Here is a 20,798-nt window from a genome sequence, read left to right as displayed (position 1 = left end):
CATTGACAGATGGTAAGCTAGAGTGATGTGCCGCAAAAATGTTCACGGAAGGCTAAAGTAAGACATGATTGGCAACATTTACGGTGTCAATCAGCACTTGTTGAGCGAGATCTCCTCATTTGCTGCTGACTTTGAAACGGAAGGCACTGAAGTGTGTGCTCTATCACGACAACGAATGATGCGCTGCTGATGGTTGGGGCAGCAAGAGTGCAGTGAGCTGTAAATTTTTTTCAGGAACAGCCTAGCAATTTAAACGGCCGGAAATACAATGTTCCCTGACCGGGAATCGAACCCAGGCCACAGCAGTGAAAGCGCCGAAACCTAACCACTGGACCACCAGGGAAGCTGCTACACATCTGCTTGCCAACAAGCAGACCAACACAGTCTTTCCTGCTTGCTCCTTCCAAAGTATCACCACATTCGCGCCAGGTAAAACTGTTCGTTGCAAATGACATTTTTTGTGGAGAACACCAAAGATATGTCCGCGCATCCACAGCATCACGTGCGGGTAGGCATCCACTGAAATCTATTTCATTCTGTCCTTTTCTCGGGATTTTTCACTCTCGGTGCCGGGTGAACATTTCATTTAGTGTTTTTGTCCTGAACTGCTGTCTTTTGCCCATCTCCAGGCGACAGAACCGTTCTGTCTGTCTGTTCCTACTTTTGAGCATTGAAGGGAACAGGCCTCCGGTTCATCATTTATCAGCAAACCAAGAAGCAGAAATAAACAGAAAGATGTGCCTCTCCACCCCGTCGGCAAAGAAGCAATGACTGTTATTCCAAATAATTCCCAACCCTTGGGATTCTGTGTGGATTTGTTTCATTATAAAGATTTGATTTTCAACGTGACTAAAAACCGAATAAAAATTATGAAGAACACTGGAATGGCCCGTACGGGGATCGAACACACGACCTTGGCGTTATTAGCACCACGCTCTAACCAACTGAGCTAACCGGCCACAAATTGTGCTAACGTTGCATGAAAGCTCAGTCTGCGGGGATTGTGTTTCAAACTCACACTGGATGACAGATTTACTGCATAAACATTGAACACATCACATCGCTTAAACATTGTTCACTGTTCATCTACAACACTGCGCAGAGTGTAAATAGAACGTAACAGAAAAAGAGCGCTAAATCTAAAAACAATTCATGTTGAAAATTATTATCACGCAACCGCTGAACAGCCCACTGTCCCGATATAAAATCAGCCACTATCCTTAGAATGAAGGGAACGCGAAATAACCAAAAATTGCTGAAACACGGGATTGAGCCATGAACCATCTGGATCTTCAGTCAAACGCCTTCCCAACTGAACTATTTCGGTCTGACAGTGAACGAAGCAAAGTTTTCTCACACCTTTCTGAAAGAAAACCTGACCCCGGAAGGAATTGCCCCACCCACTCTGTCCTCGTTTCGGGGCAATGGGTCCCAAACACATCTCAGAGCTCAGGTTGTGTCAATGTAAAGTATAATGATACCGAAAATCTTAATGCTCATGTTCCGTTATCACTGCCCACGATCCAGGCAGTGGTCTTGTACACGTTGCTAAGTTCAAAATGTGTATTATTTCGCACTGGCAATGAATTAACGGATATCTGTGCTGTGATCAACTAGGTTACTTAGGGTGATGTCGTGCAAGAACGTAATGGAAGCCTAATTATAATGGTGATTGTTTTCACACTGCAGTTAAATGTTGGCAAACGTACAGTGTCAATCAGCAATTCTAGTTCCACATGTTGATTAATGTTCTGCTGAAGTGCTCATAAAGAAACAAAGCTTGCACAACAGGCTCGATCTCACCGTCTTGAAGACACAGTGAAATATACTGTAGAGTTTATCACTGTTTGAGAACATAAAATGTCAGTAAAATACCCCGTTCTTTTCTCGACACTGATGGGCTGTGAAAGGGAGACCGGCCGAAGTCCCACATAGCCGCACTGACCCCGAGGCAAGGTGAAATTCTAACAGGTTCAGTCCATAGCAGTGCTATGCTGAAGAGAGATAAGTGTCGCGAATCAAGGAGAGCCTTAACAATACTGATGTTGAATGTCGGTTAGATCAATCACTCCATGAATTCACTGCTGGGAAATTCAGAGCTTGTAAATTGCCTGTGAACGCTAAACATAGACACACAGTGAGCCAATGTTCAATATAGGAGGGGCCCAGGCCAAATGAATGCTCGGGATAAGTTATCAGTGGCCATGGCCCAGGCATTCACTGATTCCAGTCTTGCAGACGTTGCTAAGTTTAAAATGCTGAATATTTCCACACTGGCAATGCATTGACAGATGGTAAGCTAGAGTGATGTGCCGCAAAAATGTTCACGGAAGGCTAAAGTAAGCCATGATTGGCAACATTTACGGTGTCAATCAGCACTTGTTGAGCGAGATCTCCTCATTTGCTGCTGACTTTGAAACGGAAGGCACTGAAGTGTGTGCTCTATCACGACAACGAATGATGCGCTGCTGATGGTTGGGGCAGCAAGAGAGCAGTGAGCTGTAAATTTTTTTCAGGAACAGCCTAGCAATTTAAACGGCCGGAAATACAATGTGCCCTGACCGGGAATCGAACCCAGGCCGCAGCGGTGAAAGCGCCGAAACCTAACCACTGGACCACCAGGGAAGCTGCTACACATTTGCTTGCCAACAAGCAGACCAACACAGTCTTTCCTGCTTGCTCCTTCCAAAGTATCACCACATTCGCGCCAGGTAAAACTGTTTGTTGCAAATGACATTTTTTGTGGAGAACACCAAAGATATGTCCGCGCATCCACAGCATCACGTGCGGGTAGGCATCCACTGAAATCTATTTCATTCTGTCCTTTTCTCGGTATTTTTCACTCTCGGTGCCGGGTGAACATTTCATTTAGTGTTTTTGTCCTGAACTGCTGTCTTTTGCCCATCTCCAGGCGACAGAACCGTTCTGTCTGTGTGTTCCTACTTTTGAGCATTGAAGGGAACAGGCCTCCGGTTCATCCTTTATCAGCAAACCAAGAAGCAGAAATAAACAGAAAGATGTGCCTCTCCACCCCGTCGGCAAAGAAGCAATGACTGTTATTCCAAATAATTCCCAACCCTTGGGATTCTGTGTGGATTTGTTTCATTATAAAGATTTGATTTTCAACGTGACTAAAAACCGAATAAAAATTATGAAGAACATTGGAATGACCCGTACGGGGATCGAACCCGCGACCTTGGCGTTATTAGCACCACGCTCTAACCAACTGAGCTAACCGGCCACAAATTGTGCTAACGTTGCGTGAAAGCTCAGTCTGCGGGATTGTGTTTCAAACTCACACTGGATGACAGATTTACTGCATAAACATTGAACACATCACATCGCTTAAACATTGTTCACTGTTCATCTACAACACTGCGCAGAGTGTAAATAGAACGTAACAGAAAAAGAGCGCTAAATCTAAAAACAATTCATGTTGAAAATTATTATCACGCAACCGCTGAACAGCCCACTGTCCCGATATAAAATCAGCCACTATCCTTAGAATGAAGGGAACGCGAAATAACCAAAAATTGCTGAAACACGGGATTGAGCCATGAACCATCTGGATCTTCAGTCAAACGCCTTCCCAACTGAACTATTTCGGTCTGACAGTGAACGAAGCAAAGTTTTCTCACACCTTTCTGAAAGAAAACCTGACCCCGGAAGGAATTGCCCCACCCACTCTGTCCTCGTTTCGGGGCAATGGGTCCCAAACACATCTCAGAGCTCAGGTTGTGTCAATGTAAAGTATAATGATACCGAAAATCTTAATGCTCATGTTCCGTTATCACTGCCCACGATCCAGGCAGTGGTCTTGTACACGTTGCTAAGTTCAAAATGTGTATTATTTCGCACTGGCAATGAATTAACGGATATCTGTGCTGTGATCAACTAGGTTACTTAGGGTGATGTCGTGCAAGAACGTAATGGAAGCCTAATTATAATGGTGATTGTTTTCACACTGCAGTTAAATGTTGGCAAACGTACAGTGTCAATCAGCAATTCTAGTTCCACATGTTGATTAATGTTCTGCTGAAGTGCTCATAAAGAAACAAAGCTTGCACAACAGGCTCGATCTCACCGTCTTGAAGACACAGTGAAATATACTGTAGAGTTTATCACTGTTTGAGAACATAAAATGTCAGTAAAATACCCCGTTCTTTTCTCGACACTGATGGGCTGTGAAAGGGAGACCGGCCGAAGTCCCACATAGCCGCACTGACCCCGAGGCAAGGTGAAATTCTAACAGGTTCAGTCCATAGCAGTGCTATGCTGAAGAGAGATAAGTGTCGCGAATCAAGGAGAGCCTTAACAATACTGATGTTGAATGTCGGTTAGATCAATCACTCCATGAATTCACTGCTGGGAAATTCAGAGCTTGTAAATTGCCTGTGAACGCTAAACATAGACACACAGTGAGCCAATGTTCAATATAGGAGGGGCCCAGGCCAAATGAATGCTCGGGATAAGTTATCAGTGGCCATGGCCCAGGCATTCACTGATTCCAGTCTTGCAGACGTTGCTAAGTTTAAAATGCTGAATATTTCCACACTGGCAATGCATTGACAGATGGTAAGCTAGAGTGATGTGCCGCAAAAATGTTCACGGAAGGCTAAAGTAAGACATGATTGGCAACATTTACGGTGTCAATCAGCACTTGTTGAGCGAGATCTCCTCATTTGCTGCTGACTTTGAAACGGAAGGCACTGAAGTGTGTGCTCTATCACGACAACGAATGATGCGCTGCTGATGGTTGGGGCAGCAAGAGAGCAGTGAGCTGTAAATTTTTTTCAGGAACAGCCTAGCAATTTAAACGGCCGGATATACAATGTGCCCTGACCGGGAATCGAACCCAGGCCGCAGCGGTGAAAGCGCCGAAACCTAACCACTGGACCACCAGGGAAGCTGCTACACCTCTGCTTGCCAACAAGCAGACCAACACAGTCTTTCCTGCTTGCTCCTTCCAAAGTATCACCACATTCGCGCCAGGTAAAACTGTTCGTTGCAAATGACATTTTTTGTGGAGAACACCAAAGATATGTCCGCGCATCCACAGCATCACGTGCGGGTAGGCATCCACTGAAATCTATTTCATTCTGTCCTTTTCTCGGTATTTTTCACTCTCGGTGCCGGGTGAACATTTCATTTAGTGTTTTTGTCCTGAACTGCTGTCTTTTGCCCATCTCCAGGCGACAGAACCGTTCTGTCTGTGTGTTCCTACTTTTGAGCATTGAAGGGAACAGGCCTCCGGTTCATCCTTTATCAGCAAACCAAGAAGCAGAAATAAACAGAAATATGTGCCTCTCCACCCCGTCGGCAAAGAAGCAATGACTGTTATTCCAAATAATTCCCAACCCTTGGGATTCTGTGTGGATTTGTTTCATTATAAAGATTTGATTTTCAACGTGACTAAAAACCGAATAAAAATTATGAAGAACATTGGAATGACCCGTACGGGGATCGAACCCGCGACCTTGGCGTTATTAGCACCACGCTCTAACCAACTGAGCTAACCGGCCACAAATTGTGCTAACGTTGCGTGAAAGCTCAGTCTGCGGGGATTGTGTTTCAAACTCACACTGGATGACAGATTTACTGCATAAACATTGAACACATCACATCGCTTAAACATTGTTCACCGTTCATCTACAACACTGTGCAGAGTGTAAATAGAACGTAACAGAAAAAGAGCGCTAAATCTAAAAACAATTCATGTTGAAAATTATTATCACGCAACCGCTGAACAGCCCACTGTCCCGATATCAAATCAGCCACTATCCTTAGAATGAAGGGAACGCGAAATAACCAAAAATTGCTGAAACACGGGATTGAGCCATGAACCATCTGGATCTTCAGTCAAACGCCTTCCCAACTGAACTATTTCGGTCTGACAGTGAACGAAGCAAAGTTTTCTCACACCTTTCTGAAAGAAAACCTGACCCCGGAAGGAATTGCCCCACCCACTCTGTCCTCGTTTCGGGGCAATGGGTCCCAAACACATCTCAGAGCTCAGGTTGTGTCAATGTAAAGTATAATGATACCGAAAATCTTAATGCTCATGTTCCGTTATCACTGCCCACGATCCAGGCAGTGGTCTTGTACACGTTGCTAAGTTCAAAATGTGTATTATTTCGCACTGGCAATGAATTAACGGATATCTGTGCTGTGATCAACTAGGTTACTTAGGGTGATGTCGTGCAAGAACGTAATGGAAGCCTAATTATAATGGTGATTGTTTTCACACTGCAGTTAAATGTTGGCAAACGTACAGTGTCAATCAGCAATTCTAGTTCCACATGTTGATTTAATGTTCTGCTGAAGTGCTCATAAAGAAACAAAGCTTGCACAACAGGCTCGATCTCACCGTCTTGAAGACACAGTGAAATATACTGTAGAGTTTATCACTGTTTGAGAACATAAAATGTCAGTAAAATACCCCGTTCTTTTCTCGACACTGATGGGCTGTGAAAGGGAGACCGGCCGAAGTCCCACATAGCCGCACTGACCCCGAGGCAAGGTGAAATTCTAACAGGTTCAGTCCATAGCAGTGCTATGCTGAAGAGAGATAAGTGTCGCGAATCAAGGAGAGCCTTAACAATACTGATGTTGAATGTCGGTTAGATCAATCACTCCATGAATTCACTGCTGGGAAATTCAGAGCTTGTAAATTGCCTGTGAACGCTAAACATAGACACACAGTGAGCCAATGTTCAATATAGGAGGGGCCCAGGCCAAATGAATGCTCGGGATAAGTTATCAGTGGCCATGGCCCAGGCATTCACTGATTCCAGTCTTGCAGACGTTGCTAAGTTTAAAATGCTGAATATTTCCACACTGGCAATGCATTGACAGATGGTAAGCTAGAGTGATGTGCCGCAAAAATGTTCACGGAAGGCTAAAGTAAGACATGATTGGCAACATTTACGGTGTCAATCAGCACTTGTTGAGCGAGATCTCCTCATTTGCTGCTGACTTTGAAACGGAAGGCACTGAAGTGTGTGCTCTATCACGACAACGAATGATGCGCTGCTGATGGTTGGGGCAGCAAGAGTGCAGTGAGCTGTAAATTTTTTTCAGGAACAGCCTAGCAATTTAAACGGCCGGAAATACAATGTTCCCTGACCGGGAATCGAACCCAGGCCACAGCAGTGAAAGCGCCGAAACCTAACCACTGGACCACCAGGGAAGCTGCTACACCTCTGCTTGCCAACAAGCAGACCAACACAGTCTTTCCTGCTTGCTCCTTCCAAAGTATCACCACATTCGCGCCAGGTAAAACTGTTCGTTGCAAATGACATTTTTTGTGGAGAACACCAAAGATATGTCCGCGCATCCACAGCATCACGTGCGGGTAGGCATCCACTGAAATCTATTTCATTCTGTCCTTTTCTCGGTATTTTTCACTCTCGGTGCCGGGTGAACATTTCATTTAGTGTTTTTGTCCTGAACTGCTGTCTTTTGCCCATCTCCAGGCGACAGAACCGTTCTGTCTGTGTGTTCCTACTTTTGAGCATTGAAGGGAACAGGCCTCCGGTTCATCCTTTATCAGCAAACCAAGAAGCAGAAATAAACAGAAAGATGTGCCTCTCCACCCCGTCGGCAAAGAAGCAATGACTGTTATTCCAAATAATTCCCAACCCTTGGGATTCTGTGTGGATTTGTTTCATTATAAAGATTTGATTTTCAACGTGACTAAAAACCGAATAAAAATTATGAAGAACATTGGAATGACCCGTACGGGGATCGAACCCGCGACCTTGGCGTTATTAGCACCACGCTCTAACCAACTGAGCTAACCGGCCACAAATTGTGCTAACGTTGCGTGAAAGCTCAGTCTGCGGGGATTGTGTTTCAAACTCACACTGGATGACAGATTTACTGCATAAACATTGAACACATCACATCGCTTAAACATTGTTCACTGTTCATCTACAACACTGCGCAGAGTGTAAATAGAACGTAACAGAAAAAGAGCGCTAAATCTAAAAACAATTCATGTTGAAAATTATTATCACGCAACCGCTGAACAGCCCACTGTCCCGATATAAAATCAGCCACTATCCTTAGAATGAAGGGAACGCGAAATAACCAAAAATTGCTGAAACACGGGATTGAGCCATGAACCATCTGGATCTTCAGTCAAACGCCTTCCCAACTGAACTATTTCGGTCTGACAGTGAACGAAGCAAAGTTTTCTCACACCTTTCTGAAAGAAAACCTGACCCCGGAAGGAATTGCCCCACCCACTCTGTCCTCGTTTCGGGGCAATGGGTCCCAAACACATCTCAGAGCTCAGGTTGTGTCAATGTAAAGTATAATGATACCGAAAATCTTAATGCTCATGTTCCGTTATCACTGCCCACGATCCAGGCAGTGGTCTTGTACACGTTGCTAAGTTCAAAATGTGTATTATTTCGCACTGGCAATGAATTAACGGATATCTGTGCTGTGATCAACTAGGTTACTTAGGGTGATGTCGTGCAAGAACGTAATGGAAGCCTAATTATAATGGTGATTGTTTTCACACTGCAGTTAAATGTTGGCAAACGTACAGTGTCAATCAGCAATTCTAGTTCCACATGTTGATTAATGTTCTGCTGAAGTGCTCATAAAGAAACAAAGCTTGCACAACAGGCTCGATCTCACCGTCTTGAAGACACAGTGAAATATACTGTAGAGTTTATCACTGTTTGAGAACATAAAATGTCAGTAAAATACCCCGTTCTTTTCTCGACACTGATGGGCTGTGAAAGGGAGACCGGCCGAAGTCCCACATAGCCGCACTGACCCCGAGGCAAGGTGAAATTCTAACAGGTTCAGTCCATAGCAGTGCTATGCTGAAGAGAGATAAGTGTCGCGAATCAAGGAGAGCCTTAACAATACTGATGTTGAATGTCGGTTAGATCAATCACTCCATGAATTCACTGCTGGGAAATTCAGAGCTTGTAAATTGCCTGTGAACGCTAAACATAGACACACAGTGAGCCAATGTTCAATATAGGAGGGGCCCAGGCCAAATGAATGCTCGGGATAAGTTATCAGTGGCCATGGCCCAGGCATTCACTGATTCCAGTCTTGCAGACGTTGCTAAGTTTAAAATGCTGAATATTTCCACACTGGCAATGCATTGACAGATGGTAAGCTAGAGTGATGTGCCGCAAAAATGTTCACGGAAGGCTAAAGTAAGACATGATTGGCAACATTTACGGTGTCAATCAGCACTTGTTGAGCGAGATCTCCTCATTTGCTGCTGACTTTGAAACGGAAGGCACTGAAGTGTGTGCTCTATCACGACAACGAATGATGCGCTGCTGATGGTTGGGGCAGCAAGAGTGCAGTGAGCTGTAAATTTTTTTCAGGAACAGCCTAGCAATTTAAACGGCCGGAAATACAATGTTCCCTGACCGGGAATCGAACCCAGGCCACAGCAGTGAAAGCGCCGAAACCTAACCACTGGACCACCAGGGAAGCTGCTACACCTCTGCTTGCCAACAAGCAGACCAACACAGTCTTTCCTGCTTGCTCCTTCCAAAGTATCACCACATTCGCGCCAGGTAAAACTGTTCGTTGCAAATGACATTTTTTGTGGAGAACACCAAAGATATGTCCGCGCATCCACAGCATCACGTGCGGGTAGGCATCCACTGAAATCTATTTCATTCTGTCCTTTTCTCGGTATTTTTCACTCTCGGTGCCGGGTGAACATTTCATTTAGTGTTTTTGTCCTGAACTGCTGTCTTTTGCCCATCTCCAGGCGACAGAACCGTTCTGTCTGTGTGTTCCTACTTTTGAGCATTGAAGGGAACAGGCCTCCGGTTCATCCTTTATCAGCAAACCAAGAAGCAGAAATAAACAGAAAGATGTGCCTCTCCACCCCGTCGGCAAAGAAGCAATGACTGTTATTCCAAATAATTCCCAACCCTTGGGATTCTGTGTGGATTTGTTTCATTATAAAGATTTGATTTTCAACGTGACTAAAAACCGAATAAAAATTATGAAGAACATTGGAATGACCCGTACGGGGATCGAACCCGCGACCTTGGCGTTATTAGCACCACGCTCTAACCAACTGAGCTAACCGGCCACAAATTGTGCTAACGTTGCGTGAAAGCTCAGTCTGCGGGGATTGTGTTTCAAACTCACACTGGATGACAGATTTACTGCATAAACATTGAACACATCACATCGCTTAAACATTGTTCACCGTTCATCTACAACACTGTGCAGAGTGTAAATAGAACGTAACAGAAAAAGAGCGCTAAATCTAAAAACAATTCATGTTGAAAATTATTATCACGCAACCGCTGAACAGCCCACTGTCCCGATATCAAATCAGCCACTATCCTTAGAATGAAGGGAACGCGAAATAACCAAAAATTGCTGAAACACGGGATTGAGCCATGAACCATCTGGATCTTCAGTCAAACGCCTTCCCAACTGAACTATTTCGGTCTGACAGTGAACGAAGCAAAGTTTTCTCACACCTTTCTGAAAGAAAACCTGACCCCGGAAGGAATTGCCCCACCCACTCTGTCCTCGTTTCGGGGCAATGGGTCCCAAACACATCTCAGAGCTCAGGTTGTGTCAATGTAAAGTATAATGATACCGAAAATCTTAATGCTCATGTTCCGTTATCACTGCCCACGATCCAGGCAGTGGTCTTGTACACGTTGCTAAGTTCAAAATGTGTATTATTTCGCACTGGCAATGAATTAACGGATATCTGTGCTGTGATCAACTAGGTTACTTAGGGTGATGTCGTGCAAGAACGTAATGGAAGCCTAATTATAATGGTGATTGTTTTCACACTGCAGTTAAATGTTGGCAAACGTACAGTGTCAATCAGCAATTCTAGTTCCACATGTTGATTTAATGTTCTGCTGAAGTGCTCATAAAGAAACAAAGCTTGCACAACAGGCTCGATCTCACCGTCTTGAAGACACAGTGAAATATACTGTAGAGTTTATAACTGTTTGAGAACATAAAATGTCAGTAAAATACCCCGTTCTTTTCTCGACACTGATGGGCTGTGAAAGGGAGACCGGCCGAAGTCCCACATAGCCGCACTGACCCCGAGGCAAGGTGAAATTCTAACAGGTTCAGTCCATAGCAGTGCTATGCTGAAGAGAGATAAGTGTCGCGAATCAAGGAGAGCCTTAACAATACTGATGTTGAATGTCGGTTAGATCAATCACTCCATGAATTCACTGCTGGGAAATTCAGAGCTTGTAAATTGCCTGTGAACGCTAAACATAGACACACAGTGAGCCAATGTTCAATATAGGAGGGGCCCAGGCCAAATGAATGCTCGGGATAAGTTATCAGTGGCCATGGCCCAGGCATTCACTGATTCCAGTCTTGCAGACGTTGCTAAGTTTAAAATGCTGAATATTTCCACACTGGCAATGCATTGACAGATGGTAAGCTAGAGTGATGTGCCGCAAAAATGTTCACGGAAGGCTAAAGTAAGCCATGATTGGCAACATTTACGGTGTCAATCAGCACTTGTTGAGCGAGATCTCCTCATTTGCTGCTGACTTTGAAACGGAAGGCACTGAAGTGTGTGCTCTATCACGACAACGAATGATGCGCTGCTGATGGTTGGGGCAGCAAGAGTGCAGTGAGCTGTAAATTTTTTTCAGGAACAGCCTAGCAATTTAAACGGCCGGAAATACAATGTTCCCTGACCGGGAATCGAACCCAGGCCACAGCAGTGAAAGCGCCGAAACCTAACCACTGGACCACCAGGGAAGCTGCTACACATCTGCTTGCCAACAAGCAGACCAACACAGTCTTTCCTGCTTGCTCCTTCCAAAGTATCACCACATTCGCGCCAGGTAAAACTGTTCGTTGCAAATGACATTTTTTGTGGAGAACACCAAAGATATGTCCGCGCATCCACAGCATCACGTGCGGGTAGGCATCCACTGAAATCTATTTCATTCTGTCCTTTTCTCGGGATTTTTCACTCTCGGTGCCGGGTGAACATTTCATTTAGTGTTTTTGTCCTGAACTGCTGTCTTTTGCCCATCTCCAGGCGACAGAACCGTTCTGTCTGTCTGTTCCTACTTTTGAGCATTGAAGGGAACAGGCCTCCGGTTCATCATTTATCAGCAAACCAAGAAGCAGAAATAAACAGAAAGATGTGCCTCTCCACCCCGTCGGCAAAGAAGCAATGACTGTTATTCCAAATAATTCCCAACCCTTGGGATTCTGTGTGGATTTGTTTCATTATAAAGATTTGATTTTCAACGTGACTAAAAACCGAATAAAAATTATGAAGAACACTGGAATGGTCCGTACGGGGATCGAACACACGACCTTGGCGTTATTAGCACCACGCTCTAACCAACTGAGCTAACCGGCCACAAATTGTGCTAACGTTGCATGAAAGCTCAGTCTGCGGGGATTGTGTTTCAAACTCACACTGGATGACAGATTTACTGCATAAACATTGAACACATCACATCGCTTAAACATTGTTCACTGTTCATCTACAACACTGCGCAGAGTGTAAATAGAACGTAACAGAAAAAGAGCGCTAAATCTAAAAACAATTCATGTTGAAAATTATTATCACGCAACCGCTGAACAGCCCACTGTCCCGATATAAAATCAGCCACTATCCTTAGAATGAAGGGAACGCGAAATAACCAAAAATTGCTGAAACACGGGATTGAGCCATGAACCATCTGGATCTTCAGTCAAACGCCTTCCCAACTGAACTATTTCGGTCTGACAGTGAACGAAGCAAAGTTTTCTCACACCTTTCTGAAAGAAAACCTGACCCCGGAAGGAATTGCCCCACCCACTCTGTCCTCGTTTCGGGGCAATGGGTCCCAAACACATCTCAGAGCTCAGGTTGTGTCAATGTAAAGTATAATGATACCGAAAATCTTAATGCTCATGTTCCGTTATCACTGCCCACGATCCAGGCAGTGGTCTTGTACACGTTGCTAAGTTCAAAATGTGTATTATTTCGCACTGGCAATGAATTAACGGATATCTGTGCTGTGATCAACTAGGTTACTTAGGGTGATGTCGTGCAAGAACGTAATGGAAGCCTAATTATAATGGTGATTGTTTTCACACTGCAGTTAAATGTTGGCAAACGTACAGTGTCAATCAGCAATTCTAGTTCCACATGTTGATTAATGTTCTGCTGAAGTGCTCATAAAGAAACAAAGCTTGCACAACAGGCTCGATCTCACCGTCTTGAAGACACAGTGAAATATACTGTAGAGTTTATCACTGTTTGAGAACATAAAATGTCAGTAAAATACCCCGTTCTTTTCTCGACACTGATGGGCTGTGAAAGGGAGACCGGCCGAAGTCCCACATAGCCGCACTGACCCCGAGGCAAGGTGAAATTCTAACAGGTTCAGTCCATAGCAGTGCTATGCTGAAGAGAGATAAGTGTCGCGAATCAAGGAGAGCCTTAACAATACTGATGTTGAATGTCGGTTAGATCAATCACTCCATGAATTCACTGCTGGGAAATTCAGAGCTTGTAAATTGCCTGTGAACGCTAAACATAGACACACAGTGAGCCAATGTTCAATATAGGAGGGGCCCAGGCCAAATGAATGCTCGGGATAAGTTATCAGTGGCCATGGCCCAGGCATTCACTGATTCCAGTCTTGCAGACGTTGCTAAGTTTAAAATGCTGAATATTTCCACACTGGCAATGCATTGACAGATGGTAAGCTAGAGTGATGTGCCGCAAAAATGTTCACGGAAGGCTAAAGTAAGCCATGATTGGCAACATTTACGGTGTCAATCAGCACTTGTTGAGCGAGATCTCCTCATTTGCTGCTGACTTTGAAACGGAAGGCACTGAAGTGTGTGCTCTATCACGACAACGAATGATGCGCTGCTGATGGTTGGGGCAGCAAGAGAGCAGTGAGCTGTAAATTTTTTTCAGGAACAGCCTAGCAATTTAAACGGCCGGAAATACAATGTGCCCTGACCGGGAATCGAACCCAGGCCGCAGCGGTGAAAGCGCCGAAACCTAACCACTGGACCACCAGGGAAGCTGCTACACATCTGCTTGCCAACAAGCAGACCAACACAGTCTTTCCTGCTTGCTCCTTCCAAAGTATCACCACATTCGCGCCAGGTAAAACTGTTTGTTGCAAATGACATTTTTTGTGGAGAACACCAAAGATATGTCCGCGCATCCACAGCATCACGTGCGGGTAGGCATCCACTGAAATCTATTTCATTCTGTCCTTTTCTCGGTATTTTTCACTCTCGGTGCCGGGTGAACATTTCATTTAGTGTTTTTGTCCTGAACTGCTGTCTTTTGCCCATCTCCAGGCGACAGAACCGTTCTGTCTGTGTGTTCCTACTTTTGAGCATTGAAGGGAACAGGCCTCCGGTTCATCCTTTATCAGCAAACCAAGAAGCAGAAATAAACAGAAAGATGTGCCTCTCCACCCCGTCGGCAAAGAAGCAATGACTGTTATTCCAAATAATTCCCAACCCTTGGGATTCTGTGTGGATTTGTTTCATTATAAAGATTTGATTTTCAACGTGACTAAAAACCGAATAAAAATTATGAAGAACATTGGAATGACCCGTACGGGGATCGAACCCGCGACCTTGGCGTTATTAGCACCACGCTCTAACCAACTGAGCTAACCGGCCACAAATTGTGCTAACGTTGCGTGAAAGCTCAGTCTGCGGGATTGTGTTTCAAACTCACACTGGATGACAGATTTACTGCATAAACATTGAACACATCACATCGCTTAAACATTGTTCACTGTTCATCTACAACACTGCGCAGAGTGTAAATAGAACGTAACAGAAAAAGAGCGCTAAATCTAAAAACAATTCATGTTGAAAATTATTATCACGCAACCGCTGAACAGCCCACTGTCCCGATATAAAATCAGCCACTATCCTTAGAATGAAGGGAACGCGAAATAACCAAAAATTGCTGAAACACGGGATTGAGCCATGAACCATCTGGATCTTCAGTCAAACGCCTTCCCAACTGAACTATTTCGGTCTGACAGTGAACGAAGCAAAGTTTTCTCACACCTTTCTGAAAGAAAACCTGACCCCGGAAGGAATTGCCCCACCCACTCTGTCCTCGTTTCGGGGCAATGGGTCCCAAACACATCTCAGAGCTCAGGTTGTGTCAATGTAAAGTATAATGATACCGAAAATCTTAATGCTCATGTTCCGTTATCACTGCCCACGATCCAGGCAGTGGTCTTGTACACGTTGCTAAGTTCAAAATGTGTATTATTTCGCACTGGCAATGAATTAACGGATATCTGTGCTGTGATCAACTAGGTTACTTAGGGTGATGTCGTGCAAGAACGTAATGGAAGCCTAATTATAATGGTGATTGTTTTCACACTGCAGTTAAATGTTGGCAAACGTACAGTGTCAATCAGCAATTCTAGTTCCACATGTTGATTAATGTTCTGCTGAAGTGCTCATAAAGAAACAAAGCTTGCACAACAGGCTCGATCTCACCGTCTTGAAGACACAGTGAAATATACTGTAGAGTTTATCACTGTTTGAGAACATAAAATGTCAGTAAAATACCCCGTTCTTTTCTCGACACTGATGGGCTGTGAAAGGGAGACCGGCCGAAGTCCCACATAGCCGCACTGACCCCGAGGCAAGGTGAAATTCTAACAGGTTCAGTCCATAGCAGTGCTATGCTGAAGAGAGATAAGTGTCGCGAATCAAGGAGAGCCTTAACAATACTGATGTTGAATGTCGGTTAGATCAATCACTCCATGAATTCACTGCTGGGAAATTCAGAGCTTGTAAATTGCCTGTGAACGCTAAACATAGACACACAGTGAGCCAATGTTCAATATAGGAGGGGCCCAGGCCAAATGAATGCTCGGGATAAGTTATCAGTGGCCATGGCCCAGGCATTCACTGATTCCAGTCTTGCAGACGTTGCTAAGTTTAAAATGCTGAATATTTCCACACTGGCAATGCATTGACAGATGGTAAGCTAGAGTGATGTGCCGCAAAAATGTTCACGGAAGGCTAAAGTAAGACATGATTGGCAACATTTACGGTGTCAATCAGCACTTGTTGAGCGAGATCTCCTCATTTGCTGCTGACTTTGAAACGGAAGGCACTGAAGTGTGTGCTCTATCACGACAACGAATGATGCGCTGCTGATGGTTGGGGCAGCAAGAGTGCAGTGAGCTGTAAATTTTTTTCAGGAACAGCCTAGCAATTTAAACGGCCGGAAATACAATGTTCCCTGACCGGGAATCGAACCCAGGCCACAGCAGTGAAAGCGCCGAAACCTAACCACTGGACCACCAGGGAAGCTGCTACACATCTGCTTGCCAACAAGCAGACCAACACAGTCTTTCCTGCTTGCTCCTTCCAAAGTATCACCACATTCGCGCCAGGTAAAACTGTTCGTTGCAAATGACATTTTTTGTGGAGAACACCAAAGATATGTCCGCGCATCCACAGCATCATGTGCGGGTAGGCATCCACTGAAATCTATTTCATTCTGTCCTTTTCTCGGGATTTTTCACTCTCGGTGCCGGGTGAACATTTCATTTAGTGTTTTTGTCCTGAACTGCTGTCTTTTGCCCATCTCCAGGCGACAGAACCGTTCTGTCTGTCTGTTCCTACTTTTGAGCATTGAAGGGAACAGGCCTCCGGTTCATCATTTATCAGCAAACCAAGAAGCAGAAATAAACAGAAAGATGTGCCTCTCCACCCCGTCGGCAAAGAAGCAATGACTGTTATTCCAAATAATTCCCAACCCTTGGGATTCTGTGTGGATTTGTTTCATTATAAAGATTTGATTTTCAACGTGACTAAAAACCGAATAAAAATTATGAAGAACACTGGAATGGCCCGTACGGGGATCGAACACACGACCTTGGCGTTATTAGCACCACGCTCTAACCAACTGAGCTAACCGGCCACAAATTGTGCTAACGTTGCATGAAAGCTCAGTCTGCGGGGATTGTGTTTCAAACTCACACTGGATGACAGATTTACTGCATAAACATTGAACACATCACATCGCTTAAACATTGTTCACTGTTCATCTACAACACTGCGCAGAGTGTAAATAGAACGTAACAGAAAAAGAGCGCTAAATCTAAAAACAATTCATGTTGAAAATTATTATCACGCAACCGCTGAACAGCCCACTGTCCCGATATAAAATCAGCCACTATCCTTAGAATGAAGGGAACGCGAAATAACCAAAAATTGCTGAAACACGGGATTGAGCCATGAACCATCTGGATCTTCAGTCAAACGCCTTCCCAACTGAACTATTTCGGTCTGACAGTGAACGAAGCAAAGTTTTCTCACACCTTTCTGAAAGAAAACCTGACCCCGGAAGGAATTGCCCCACCCACTCTGTCCTCGTTTCGGGGCAATGGGTCCCAAACACATCTCAGAGCTCAGGTTGTGTCAATGTAAAGTATAATGATACCGAAAATCTTAATGCTCATGTTCCGTTATCACTGCCCACGATCCAGGCAGTGGTCTTGTACACGTTGCTAAGTTCAAAATGTGTATTATTTCGCACTGGCAATGAATTAACGGATATCTGTGCTGTGATCAACTAGGTTACTTAGGGTGATGTCGTGCAAGAACGTAATGGAAGCCTAATTATAATGGTGATTGTTTTCACACTGCAGTTAAATGTTGGCAAACGTACAGTGTCAATCAGCAATTCTAGTTCCACATGTTGATTAATGTTCTGCTGAAGTGCTCATAAAGAAACAAAGCTTGCACAACAGGCTCGATCTCACCGTCTTGAAGACACAGTGAAATATACTGTAGAGTTTATCACTGTTTGAGAACATAAAATGTCAGTAAAATACCCCGTTCTTTTCTCGACACTGATGGGCTGTGAAAGGGAGACCGGCCGAAGTCCCACATAGCCGCACTGACCCCGAGGCAAGGTGAAATTCTAACAGGTTCAGTCCATAGCAGTGCTATGCTGAAGAGAGATAAGTGTCGCGAATCAAGGAGAGCCTTAACAATACTGATGTTGAATGTCGGTTAGATCAATCACTCCATGAATTCACTGCTGGGAAATTCAGAGCTTGTAAATTGCCTGTGAACGCTAAACATAGACACACAGTGAGCCAATGTTCAATATAGGAGGGGCCCAGGCCAAATGAATGCTCGGGATAAGTTATCAGTGGCCATGGCCCAGGCATTCACTGATTCCAGTCTTGCAGACGTTGCTAAGTTTAAAATGCTGAATATTTCCACACTGGCAATGCATTGACAGATGGTAAGCTAGAGTGATGTGCCGCAAAAATGTTCACGGAAGGCTAAAGTAAGCCATGATTGGCAACATTTACGGTGTCAATCAGCACTTGTTGAGCGAGATCTCCTCATTTGCTGCTGACTTTGAAACGGAAGGCACTGAAGTGTGTGCTCTATCACGACAACGAATGATGCGCTGCTGATGGTTGGGGCAGCAAGAGTGCAGTGAGCTGTAAATTTTTTTCAGGAACAGCCTAGCAATTTAAACGGCCGGAAATACAATGTTCCCTGACCGGGAATCGAACCCAGGCCACAGCAGTGAAAGCGCCGAAACCTAACCACTGGACCACCAGGGAAGCTGCTACACATCTGCTTGCCAACAAGCAGACCAACACAGTCTTTCCTGCTTGCTCCTTCCAAAGTATCACCACATTCGCGCCAGGTAAAACTGTTCGTTGCAAATGACATTTTTTGTGGAGAACACCAAAGATATGTCCGCGCATCCACAGCATCACGTGCGGGTAGGCATCCACTGAAATCTATTTCATTCTGTCCTTTTCTCGGGATTTTTCACTCTCGGTGCCGGGTGAACATTTCATTTAGTGTTTTTGTCCTGAACTGCTGTCTTTTGCCCATCTCCAGGCGACAGAACCGTTCTGTCTGTCTGTTCCTACTTTTGAGCATTGAAGGGAACAGGCCTCCGGTTCATCATTTATCAGCAAACCAAGAAGCAGAAATAAACAGAAAGATGTGCCTCTCCACCCCGTCGGCAAAGAAGCAATGACTGTTATTCCAAATAATTCCCAACCCTTGGGATTCTGTGTGGATTTGTTTCATTATAAAGATTTGATTTTCAACGTGACTAAAAACCGAATAAAAATTATGAAGAACACTGGAATGGCCCGTACGGGGATCGAACACACGACCTTGGCGTTATTAGCACCACGCTCTAACCAACTGAGCTAACCGGCCACAAATTGTGCTAACGTTGCATGAAAGCTCAGTCTGCGGGGATTGTGTTTCAAACTCACACTGGATGACAGATTTACTGCATAAACATTGAACACATCACATCGCTTAAACATTGTTCACTGTTCATCTACAACACTGCGCAGAGTGTAAATAGAACGTAACAGAAAAAGAGCGCTAAATCTAAAAACAATTCATGTTGAAAATTATTATCACGCAACCGCTGAACAGCCCACTGTCCCGATATAAAATCAGCCACTATCCTTAGAATGAAGGGAACGCGAAATAACCAAAAATTGCTGAAACACGGGATTGAGCCATGAACCATCTGGATCTTCAGTCAAACGCCTTCCCAACTGAACTATTTCGGTCTGACAGTGAACGAAGCAAAGTTTTCTCACACCTTTCTGAAAGAAAACCTGACCCCGGAAGGAATTGCCCCACCCACTCTGTCCTCGTTTCGGGGCAATGGGTCCCAAACACATCTCAGAGCTCAGGTTGTGTCAATGTAAAGTATAATGATACCGAAAATCTTAATGCTCATGTTCCGTTATCACTGCCCACGATCCAGGCAGTGGTCTTGTACACGTTGCTAAGTTCAAAATGTGTATTATTTCGCACTGGCAATGAATTAACGGATATCTGTGCTGTGATCAACTAGGTTACTTAGGGTGATGTCGTGCAAGAACGTAATGGAAGCCTAATTATAATGGTGATTGTTTTCACACTGCAGTTAAATGTTGGCAAACGTACAGTGTCAATCAGCAATTCTAGTTCCACATGTTGATTAATGTTCTGCTGAAGTGCTCATAAAGAAACAAAGCTTGCACAACAGGCTCGATCTCACCGTCTTGAAGACACAGTGAAATATACTGTAGAGTTTATCACTGTTTGAGAACATAAAATGTCAGTAAAATACCCCGTTCTTTTCTCGACACTGATGGGCTGTGAAAGGGAGACCGGCCGAAGTCCCACATAGCCGCACTGACCCCGAGGCAAGGTGAAATTCTAACAGGTTCAGTCCATAGCAGTGCTATGCTGAAGAGAGATAAGTGTCGCGAATCAAGGAGAGCCTTAACAATACTGATGTTGAATGTCGGTTAGATCAATCACTCCATGAATTCACTGCTGGGAAATTCAGAGCTTGTAAATTGCCTGTGAACGCTAAACATAGACACACAGTGAGCCAATGTTCAATATAGGAGGGGCCCAGGCCAAATGAATGCTCGGGATAAGTTATCAGTGGCCATGGCCCAGGCATTCACTGATTCCAGTCTTGCAGACGTTGCTAAGTTTAAAATGCTGAATATTTCCACACTGGCAATGCATTGACAGATGGTAAGCTAGAGTGATGTGCCGCAAAAATGTTCACGGAAGGCTAAAGTAAGCCATGATTGGCAACATTTACGGTGTCAATCAGCACTTGTTGAGCGAGATCTCCTCATTTGCTGCTGACTTTGAAACGGAAGGCACTGAAGTGTGTGCTCTATCAAGACAACGAATGATGCGCTGCTGATGGTTGGGGCAGCAAGAGAGCAGTGAGCTGTAAATTTTTTTCAGGAACAGCCTAGCAATTTAAACGGCCG

General features: G+C 44.5%; 15 non-coding genes across 15 annotated transcripts; all 15 read right to left on the bottom strand.

The window, feature by feature from the left end:
• Positions 1 to 271: 271 nt before the first annotated feature.
• On the bottom strand, positions 272 to 343 carry trnae-uuc (transfer RNA glutamic acid (anticodon UUC)). Its single transcript has one exon. It is a non-coding gene; the product is annotated as a tRNA-Glu (tRNA).
• A 542-nt stretch (positions 344 to 885) lies between these two features.
• Positions 886 to 959, bottom strand: trnai-aau (transfer RNA isoleucine (anticodon AAU)). The gene has a single exon. It is a non-coding gene; the product is annotated as a tRNA-Ile (tRNA).
• Positions 960 to 3,167: 2,208 nt separating this feature from the next.
• Positions 3,168 to 3,241, bottom strand: trnai-aau (transfer RNA isoleucine (anticodon AAU)). The gene has a single exon. It is a non-coding gene; the product is annotated as a tRNA-Ile (tRNA).
• Positions 3,242 to 5,448: 2,207 nt separating this feature from the next.
• On the bottom strand, positions 5,449 to 5,522 carry trnai-aau (transfer RNA isoleucine (anticodon AAU)). The gene has a single exon. It is a non-coding gene; the product is annotated as a tRNA-Ile (tRNA).
• A 1,595-nt stretch (positions 5,523 to 7,117) lies between these two features.
• Positions 7,118 to 7,189, bottom strand: trnae-uuc (transfer RNA glutamic acid (anticodon UUC)). Its single transcript has one exon. It is a non-coding gene; the product is annotated as a tRNA-Glu (tRNA).
• Positions 7,190 to 7,731: 542 nt separating this feature from the next.
• On the bottom strand, positions 7,732 to 7,805 carry trnai-aau (transfer RNA isoleucine (anticodon AAU)). The gene has a single exon. It is a non-coding gene; the product is annotated as a tRNA-Ile (tRNA).
• A 1,594-nt stretch (positions 7,806 to 9,399) lies between these two features.
• On the bottom strand, positions 9,400 to 9,471 carry trnae-uuc (transfer RNA glutamic acid (anticodon UUC)). The gene has a single exon. It is a non-coding gene; the product is annotated as a tRNA-Glu (tRNA).
• A 542-nt stretch (positions 9,472 to 10,013) lies between these two features.
• Positions 10,014 to 10,087, bottom strand: trnai-aau (transfer RNA isoleucine (anticodon AAU)). Its single transcript has one exon. It is a non-coding gene; the product is annotated as a tRNA-Ile (tRNA).
• Positions 10,088 to 11,682: 1,595 nt separating this feature from the next.
• On the bottom strand, positions 11,683 to 11,754 carry trnae-uuc (transfer RNA glutamic acid (anticodon UUC)). The gene has a single exon. It is a non-coding gene; the product is annotated as a tRNA-Glu (tRNA).
• A 542-nt stretch (positions 11,755 to 12,296) lies between these two features.
• Positions 12,297 to 12,370, bottom strand: trnai-aau (transfer RNA isoleucine (anticodon AAU)). Its single transcript has one exon. It is a non-coding gene; the product is annotated as a tRNA-Ile (tRNA).
• Positions 12,371 to 14,578: 2,208 nt separating this feature from the next.
• Positions 14,579 to 14,652, bottom strand: trnai-aau (transfer RNA isoleucine (anticodon AAU)). Its single transcript has one exon. It is a non-coding gene; the product is annotated as a tRNA-Ile (tRNA).
• Positions 14,653 to 16,245: 1,593 nt separating this feature from the next.
• On the bottom strand, positions 16,246 to 16,317 carry trnae-uuc (transfer RNA glutamic acid (anticodon UUC)). Its single transcript has one exon. It is a non-coding gene; the product is annotated as a tRNA-Glu (tRNA).
• Positions 16,318 to 16,859: 542 nt separating this feature from the next.
• Positions 16,860 to 16,933, bottom strand: trnai-aau (transfer RNA isoleucine (anticodon AAU)). The gene has a single exon. It is a non-coding gene; the product is annotated as a tRNA-Ile (tRNA).
• Positions 16,934 to 18,527: 1,594 nt separating this feature from the next.
• trnae-uuc (transfer RNA glutamic acid (anticodon UUC)) lies at positions 18,528 to 18,599 on the bottom strand. Its single transcript has one exon. It is a non-coding gene; the product is annotated as a tRNA-Glu (tRNA).
• Positions 18,600 to 19,141: 542 nt separating this feature from the next.
• trnai-aau (transfer RNA isoleucine (anticodon AAU)) lies at positions 19,142 to 19,215 on the bottom strand. Its single transcript has one exon. It is a non-coding gene; the product is annotated as a tRNA-Ile (tRNA).
• Between the last annotated feature and the right edge of the window lie 1,583 nt (positions 19,216 to 20,798).

The sequence above is a fragment of the Pristiophorus japonicus genome, chromosome 25, assembly GCF_044704955.1.
Source record: "Pristiophorus japonicus isolate sPriJap1 chromosome 25, sPriJap1.hap1, whole genome shotgun sequence".
NCBI classification, from domain to species: Eukaryota; Metazoa; Chordata; class Chondrichthyes; family Pristiophoridae; genus Pristiophorus; species Pristiophorus japonicus.
The sequence above is the reverse complement of the archived record's forward strand: the minus strand, read 5'-3'. Positions and strand labels throughout refer to the sequence as shown.